The sequence below is a fragment of the Corylus avellana genome, chromosome 10, assembly GCF_965113065.1.
Source record: "Corylus avellana chromosome 10, dhCorAvel1.hap1.2, whole genome shotgun sequence".
Classification (NCBI taxonomy): domain Eukaryota; kingdom Viridiplantae; phylum Streptophyta; class Magnoliopsida; order Fagales; family Betulaceae; genus Corylus; species Corylus avellana.
Window position 1 is genome coordinate 19,494,815 of NC_142499.1, and position 8,908 is coordinate 19,503,722.

The window sequence follows — 8,908 nt, forward strand, 5'->3', positions numbered from 1 at the left end:
CAATTCCTTTCGAAACTTGTACAACAACTCTCTAACAAACGACTCCCAATCATAAAATAATCCACTATGAACCGTATTGTAAAACCAATATTGTGCTTCCTCCTTCATATGAAATTCAGCAACGTGGACTTGGTCTCGAATTGGAATTTGGTGATATTCGAAGAACTTGTGTGCCATAAAAAGCCAGGTATTAGGATTTTTACCTGTAAAACTTGGAAATCTCATTCTGCTAATACTCATTGCTTTCTTTTCTTGCTGTCTTGCTTCTTGTTTTCTGTTTCTGATATGCAATGTCGTCAAGAAATTGTTGTTCCTTCCCTCATGGCAACTTTTGAAAGCTCTCCAAGAAAGTGCTTTGATACCACTTGTAACACACCTGTTATTGATTTGAGAATTTTTGTATGGATTAAGGATGGATGATTGAATGATTTGTAAAACAATGGATTGAAAATGGAATTGAACGGAACGAATTACAGATAATGATCAATTTGAGTTTAATCAGATTTCTCTTACAAGACTAATGCTAAACTATTAAGAACTACTAACTATCAAGAATTAAACTACAGGTTCCACAATAAAAGATATTCAATAATAAACTTCTACTGACTTTTGGTTTATATATCATTTGTCAAGCCCACTTGATTCTAGCTGGCAAGCCCAACTGACTAACAACTGTTTAGCCTAATTGACTAACAACTCCAGCTCCAACTGACTAACAACTGTCCAACCCAACTTATAATCCAACTCACCATATCTATTACAATACTCACCCCTTTAAAAGCACCTTGCCCACAAGGTGCTTTTGATTCCGGTTTCAAAAGGAATTGCAAGAAGAACAAGGAGCGGATCAAAGGTTACGTGAAGCAGGCAGCTCTTGATGCAACTTGTGATTTGCATGAAGAACTAAATTTAGTTCTAGATCTAAAACAAAACCATCAAAACGGAGACTGAAAAAGACTATAGAGAAAACACCGAGCACTACTACGAGGGGAGGAAAGAGGGAGAGGAATAGGGAAGGGGGAGGAGGGAAAACGGTGAAGTATTTTTTTTCTCTTGGCGGCTATATACATAAAATATTTAATTGGAGTAAAAATGCATTATAAATATAAGGTTGGAATTCATAAATTCTACTTTAATTGTTTAAAAAATTAAAATGACAATTTTACCTGTCTAAAAAACAATTATCAAATATTCTCCACTTCAAATACATCTTATTCCCTATTCTAGTGGACACAATTCTTAGCAATTTTGTTATTACGCTAATGATTAGAATATCAAATATAAGAAAATTTCTATAAGAAACACTTGTACGGACAATAATAGTGCAATTGGGACAATAATACCAGTGTGGGTGGTGGCTGGAGCCCCACAAAAGTCTCCGAGGAACAAAAGGTATCCAATAGAATGGACACAAACGCACGTCAAAACCCACAAAAGACCGATGATGAGTCAACCTACGATCGACACACGTTCAATATGTGCGAAGCGCTACAAGTATCATTCATTCTTTGTGTCGCTGTGGGTGAGTGACCCAATTCTTACTTCGTCCGCACTTTCACATTATGATATTACGAGCTTGAAACCCATGCAATGCACGGATTGTTTTTAAAAATGACAGAAAGGAAAAAATAATAATAATAATAATAATAATAATAATAAGTAGTAGATACATAAATAATAGAAAAAAAAAAAAAAGTTTCAAGTAGGAAGCAGGAAAAAGCAAAAGAAAAGAAAAAAAAAAAGTTCTATAAAGCTTTAAAGAAAAAGAAAAGCATTGAGAGACCCTTTACAACAACACAAATGCTCAAGTTGTATTTTTTCTAATTAATAAAAGAAAAAAATGCGCAATTGTATTATATATGAAAAATATAACAAACCCGTATTAAAAAGAGACTGTGAAACAACAACAACAATAATAATAATAATGGGAAAAAAATATCAAAAGAGTGTAAAAGATTAAAGAGATGATAGTTTTGTGTTTTTAGATCCCAAATTCTTATATTTATCGAATAAATAGGTAATGAAAAAGAAAAAAGAGAGAAAAAAAAAGTTTTAAACAGAAAGTTAGTTGTCAAAAGAAAACGAAAAATAGGTGAAATGATACACAAATTCAACTAGATCTTGCAGGAGAATCCAATTGGTGATGTGGGTGGGAGTTTTAGAGATAAAGAGAAACATTAGGAACATAAAAACCGCAAAACTTTTAAATCCATTAGAGAAAAGAAAGCAACAATAACAAATAACAATGAAGCCGAATGTTCTAAAGCAATCGTTTACAAATATAAAACATAAAGACCGAAAAAATTTAACAACAAATTTCTATATCCAATTCAAATAGAACATATAATATTATGTTAAGCAAAAAGTGAAATATTAGCATAATATATTGTTAACATCATATTTCAACTCAAGAGTATAAATACGTGTCTTTCAAATTATAAAAATATTTCTACACGTATTGCAATACGCATATTGCGTCCCCAAGAGGTAGTTCAATTGGCTGGGACCACACTTAATGAAGTGGAGGTCATTAGTTCGAATCTCCCTCCCCACCCTCTTGTGCGGACATGTCAAAAAAAAATACGCATATTGCAATTGAATTCTCAATGAAGAAAGAGAAATCACATGTATTCAATATTTTAAAACATTAATTCAAGAGACTGTAAAAATAACGTTGTAATCCCAAAAAAAAAAAACAAAGAACAAATTGTAAAAAGCACTTTAGATAATTGTAAGTAATTACCTATATTCAATATTTACAAACATGATTAATAAGGATTATAGCTATAGTTTTAGTGACATTGTTTTGAAATAGTCCGTATAATTTTTTTTTAGGTAAATAAGGTGTTTTTTTTAAGACTTAAAATAAAAATAATAGTTGTAACTACCTTCGAAGACATTGTGTTCAAATTCCGAATATCATATGTACAGTAAAATAATAAGTATACCTCAAATGATTATGAATATTTAAGTGATAAAATGCATAATTATTATTTTAAGTCTGATATATAATTTGATTAATTATTTTTAACAAAACGTTTCTTATACTTTTGCATTAATTCCCGCTGTTAAACATCGGCCTACAAAATTTTCATTATTTTTTCCAAGGCATGGCAAAAAAAAAAAAAAAAAATGGACACAGGAAAAGCCCTAAAATATGTGATTCACCGTCCCATCCTTGGTGTAATCATCAAGACTCAAGAGCTTCTTCTTCCGTAGCCATGCTTTTGGTTGCAGTGACCAGTCTTACTTGCGGTAGAAGGTGGTGAGTTATATGGACCATGGAGATTGATAAATAGTGGGAATGAAGAGAGGAATAGAGAGACCATAGATTCTTATTTGGTATTTGGGGTGTTTGAAGAATGTGGGTAGAAAACTTGAAGGTTTGTGATCACACAGTTTAATTGAACAGTTATTTGATGTTTCTAATGTTCACACCGGTATAAAAGAAAACTGAGAAGACAGTTAACTAAACTAACAATATTTTATTTTGAAAACTCCCCTATATATATTTGATATTGGATTAGATTATATTAGATTAGATATTAAATATTAGATAATGTGGGGATAAAGTGATAACATTGTTTGATGGCAGTTGAGATGGAGAAAGAGAGCAGTTTGAAAAAAAAAATACGTGTGTCTTGATTTTAAAATTTTAAAGCACATTTTTTTTTTTTATAATAATTACTTGTCACATAAATGGAATGCCATATATCATGATATTAGCCTCTTCTGCTTAAAACTCAAACATACAGTTTCATTTAATATAATCATTTGTCAGATAAATAAAATACCACATGTCACGATGTTAGCCTTTCCTGTCTAAAACTCCTCTGTTATATGTATATATTAGATTAGATTAGATTACACGAAAATCATAACAAAAAGAAGAAAGAAGAAAAAAGGGCGATCGCCGTGGTCGTGCACCCGAGGCCTATGTGCTGACCTGTGTGTTGGACACGTGGGACTTGCATGAGACAAACATCATTTTTTGAGGGGAAATGCTAGAATGCAATCATTTCCCCACATTTAGCCCATCAAATGCTGATATGGCAGGCCCCTCTTATTAGTTTATTATTAAAATTCTGTAAATTTTTAAATCAAAATTAAAAGAATAAAAAATAAAAAAGAAATTGCAAGGGGTGGCTGGACACCCCATACCAAATTGCAAGGGGTGGCTGACCACCCCAGTTCATGCTAGGGGTGGCTTCGGTCACCCCAGACCGGCCGAAGCCACCTCTAGGCCCTTGGGGGTGGTTCGCCCACCTCTAAGGGCCAATTTTATTTTATTTTTTTTGATTTAGCCCTTGGGAGCTACCCCCAAGGGCCATGGGGGTGGCTTCAGCTACCCCCAATGGGCGGTTGGGGGTGGCTTCGGCCACCCCATGGCCCATTGGGGGTGGTTTGGCCACCCCCAAGAGCTGAATTAAAAAAAAAAAAATTAATTAATTTTTTTTAACCCTTGGGGGTGGTCGGGCCACTCCCAAGGGCCTAAAGGTCACTTCATTAGCATGAACTGGGGCCTTGCAATTTCTTTTTTATTTTTTATTTAGTTTTTTATTCTTTTAATTTTGATTTAAAAATTTAAATTTTTTGAATAATAAACTAATAAGAAGGCCTGCCACATCAGATTTGATGGGCTAAATGTGGAGGGAAATGATTGCATTGTAGCATTTTCCTTTTCTTAGACACATCGTTTCTGTTGGACACGTGACGTCCAGGGGGCTGGCTGGGAAACTCGAGTCCTACTGGATCATGATTTAGAGGAGGACTCGAGATTCCCTGGTCGTGTGTTTTAACAGGCAGTAGCCGGTGACTTGCAACGGACATGAAATCAACGGCCGCAATTGGTCCACTAACCTCGGAGACATAGGTCATTAAAATACATGGGAACCTCTTTGGTCTCCCTCGTCCTCCACTTGCTCTCTCTCTCTCTCTCAGCTGGGGTTCTTCTGAGGTACGTTTTACTGTTCTATGCTTCATTGTGAAACTCAAGTTTGATATATATTACTTGCTCATTTTTCTTGGGCTTTCGAAGCTTTTTCCTTGCTGTTGTCACTTAAGAAATGGTGGTAATTAGTTTGTTAACTTTCACTGATACTATCTGGGTAATTCTACAACTTTCAGATTAACTCTTATTCATATGTAGTTTGTGAAATTTGAAATTTTGAGGCTTGCTGGTTTACTTTGGAGGGGTTCATCATTCATGCGTATTTTAATGGATTTCTTGAATTGAAGGAAGCCTTTTTCTCTTTTCGGTAAAAAAGCAGGAAAAAGTCATTTGCAAAAGAAACTTGGGTATACTTCTGAAAATTTTGTCTTTGAGGTTCGGATTTGGATTGGGACTTGCATGATTGGTGAAAATGGATCCGCGTCTTAGGGGGTTTTTGGGTTCCGCAAATGGAGTACAATTGGGTAATCAATCTTTTTCGGTTCTTGCGAATCAAAATCTTGTTGCCGGACCCAGATTCGAGAATGCCTTTCTAGACCATAATTTTAGGGAATCTCATTACCTTCAACCGGATGAGATAGCATTGAGCTCGAGTGAGGCCCAAGGGGATGATTCCCCGGAGGACTGTGACTTCTCTGATACTGTTTTGGGGTATATAACTCAGATTCTTATGGAAGAAGACATGGAAGATAAGACTTGCATGCTTCAAGATTCTTTGGAACTTCAAGCTGCTGAGAAATCCCTCTATGATTTGCTTGGGAAAAAGTATCCCCCTTCCCCTGTACATAGCACGAATTATATTGATGGAAATGGTGAGAGCCCAGATGATAATCACTATGTAAGTAATTATGCCAGTAGTAGTAATAGCAGTAGCTGTTTTGGTGATAGTAACTTGATTCGAAATCAGAGAGATTATAGTTATACCCTCCATTCCCAATTACAAAGTCTTCCTCTCTATACAATTTCTCAGTCACCTTATAGCTCTTCAAATAGTGTGATCAGCAGTTTGGATGGTTTAGTGGACTCTTCTAGTAGTAGTCTTCAGGTCCCAGATACAAATAGCGAGAATCAATCTGTTTGGCAATTCAGGAAGGGGGTTGAGGAGGCTACTATGTTTCTTCCTCGTGGAAGTGAGTTGTTTTTTAATTTGGAAGCGAATGGGTTGTTATTTCGGGAACCAAAGGCAAGAACTAGCGAGATGCCGGTCAAGGTGGAAAAAAAGGAAGAGGGGGAGTACTCATCTACTGGGTCTAGGGGAAAGAGGCAGTCTTATGAGGAGGATGGAGATACAGAAGATGAGAGGAGGAGCAAGCAAGCTGCTGTATATATTGAATCCACTCTGCGGTCCAAGATGTTTGATACAGTGTTGCTTCTTACTAAGGGCCAAGGTTGGAACCATATCTCAGAACTTCGTGAGGCCTTGCCGAATGAAATAAGCAAAACTGTACTGAAGAATGGGATAGGCAAAAATGCGTCACAGAATGGGAAATCAAAAGGATCTAACGGTGGAAGAGGACGTGGTAAGAAACAAAGTGGAATTAAGGAGGTGGTGGATTTAAGAACTCTCCTAATTCATTGTGCCCAAGCTGTTGCAGCTGATGATCAGAGGAGTGCAAATGAATTGCTAAAGCAGATCAGGCAGCACTCTTCTCTTTTTGGTGATGGAAATCAGAGACTGGCATATTGTTTTGCTGATGGGCTTGAGGCACGCATGGCTGGTACTGGTAGCCAGATATATAAAGGCCTTGTTAGTAAAAGAACATCTGCTGCCGACATTTTGAAAGCCTACCATCTATACCTTGCTGCATGCCCGTTTAGGAAGTTGTCTAATTTTGCTTCAAATAGCATGATAATGAGGGAAGCAGCAAAGGCCACAAGGCTCCATATCATAGACTTTGGTATCCTTTATGGTTTCCAATGGCCCACCCTTATTCAGAGGCTCTCATGGAGAGATGGTGGTCCTCCAAAGCTTCGGATTACTGGAATAGAATTTCCCCAACCGGGGTTTCGGCCAGCAGAGCGAGTTGAGGAAACAGGACGTCGCTTAGCAAATTATGCTGAGAGTTTCGGTGTGCCATTTGAGTACAACCCCATAGCAAAAAAATGGGAAACCATTCAACTTGAGGAACTTAAAATTGACAAGGACGAGTTCCTTGTTGTTAACTGTTTGTATCGAGGTAAGAGCTTGCATGATGAATCTGTGTCAGTTAAGAGTTCAAGAGATATCGTCCTCAATTTGATAAGGAAGATCAATCCTGACATTTTCATCCATGGGATTGTTAACGGCGCCTTCAATGCCCCCTTCTTTGTTACCCGGTTCCGTGAGGCATTGTTTCACTATTCTGCACTGTTTGATATGCTCGAAACTCTTGTACCTCGTGAAGATCGGGAGAGGATGCTGATTGAGAAAGAGATCTTTGGCAGGGAGGCTTTGAATGTTATAGCTTGTGAAGGCTGGGAGAGAATGGAGAGGCCGGAGACATACAAACAGTGGCAAGTCCGAAACCTAAGAGCTGGGTTTGCCCAGCTGCCTATGGACCGGGACATTGTGAAGAAAGCAATGAGTAAGGTGAGGTCGAGCTACCACAAGGATTTTGTAATTGATGAAGATGGCCGGTGGCTGTTGCAAGGATGGAAGGGGCGGATCATCTATGCCCTTTCTTGTTGGAAACCTGCTTAGCCAACTTGTCAGGGGTCCTCTCATCTCCTTAGCAATGACTGAGGACCCAAGCTAATGCTTCCCCTTGTTTCTACTTTTGTTTAATCAATCTCTTATGCAGTTGCTCTCATCTGTGGTTAATCTGCTTCTTACTTTATAATTGGCTCAGTTGATAATCTGGCAGTTAAATGTGGTCATTCTGAGAGAAGGCTGTCGGGTAAAGCGGGGATATGCAATTCACTAGTAGAAGACTGGCATATTTAAATTGTAACACTTTCTCCCCAGAAATACTAGCTGGCTCCATTTGTTAATGCTTTCTGGAGGGTTCTTTTTGTTTTTTAGTTTGAAAAAAGTGTTCTGATGTTTAGGTTGTTTAGTCTCTTCCATAGGGTCTTCAGTGTTTTCACATGCATACAGTCAATTTCATGTTAATATGTAAAGGAGGAAACAAGTGCAACAGAGATTTAACTGAAATACTAGCTTCTTTTCCCCTCTTTCATTAGCTACTTTGTTATCTGTTTGTTAAGTTGGAAGACTTATTTATTAGTGCAATTATGTAAGCTGAATGTAATAGACCTTTCTCTTTCTCCATAGGCCATTGTGCACAACATTTGTCTTGGTCTTCAAGCCATTGCAATATGTTATCTTCTTTTATATTTCTTTTTCAAATTTATTATTAAATTTATAGGATCCACATATGGGTTCTACAAGTCTATGACAATAATTGTTTATATATATAGGAAAATGTTAATGGCCCAACTATTTTGCCCAACTTGTGTCCAACTTTTGCCTTCTTTTATAATTAAAAACAAAAACAAAAAAACAAAAGACCAAAAGTGCAAAACCTTTAGGTACCCCACAACACGAATAATTGGGACAAAAAGATAAAAAATAAGTAGTCCCCCCCTACCCTGGTTGAGGGCGGAGAAGTTGACATAGACCCCAGTTTGCACCAAATAACAACAATTAGACAACTTCCAAAAAAAAAAAAAAAAAAAAAAAAATCAATTAGACAAGTCTAAAATTCAACAAATAAAACCTGAAGCATGTTATAAAACTATAAGTTATTAGATAAATGTTTTGTTAGTTTCATCAAAATCAAGTAAATTTGTAGGATTAACCCCCAATTTTTCCTTGGGAGGAAACTTTTGTCAAAATCAAAACAAGCAAACTACTAAAATAAGAGCTTCAACCGAATAAACTAGTGTGGTTGTGGTCTATGAATTTTTGCATTATTTTTCTATCTCAATTTTCTTATTTTTCGTAAATAAATATTAAAGCTTAAAATTTTAGTAGTT

General features: G+C 36.5%; 1 pseudogene across 2 annotated transcripts; it reads left to right on the forward strand.

Moving 5' to 3' along the window:
* Positions 1-4,719: 4,719 nt before the first annotated feature.
* LOC132192061 (scarecrow-like protein 9 pseudogene) lies at positions 4,720-8,112 on the forward strand (annotated as a pseudogene). Of its 2 annotated transcripts, none has more exons than XR_015909341.1 (2): positions 4,720-4,957; positions 5,128-8,112. The product of XR_015909341.1 is annotated as a scarecrow-like protein 9 pseudogene, transcript variant X1 (transcript). The 2 variants fall into 2 exon arrangements; XR_015909342.1 differs by having other exon boundaries at positions 5,271-8,112.
* Positions 8,113-8,908: the final 796 nt, after the last annotated feature.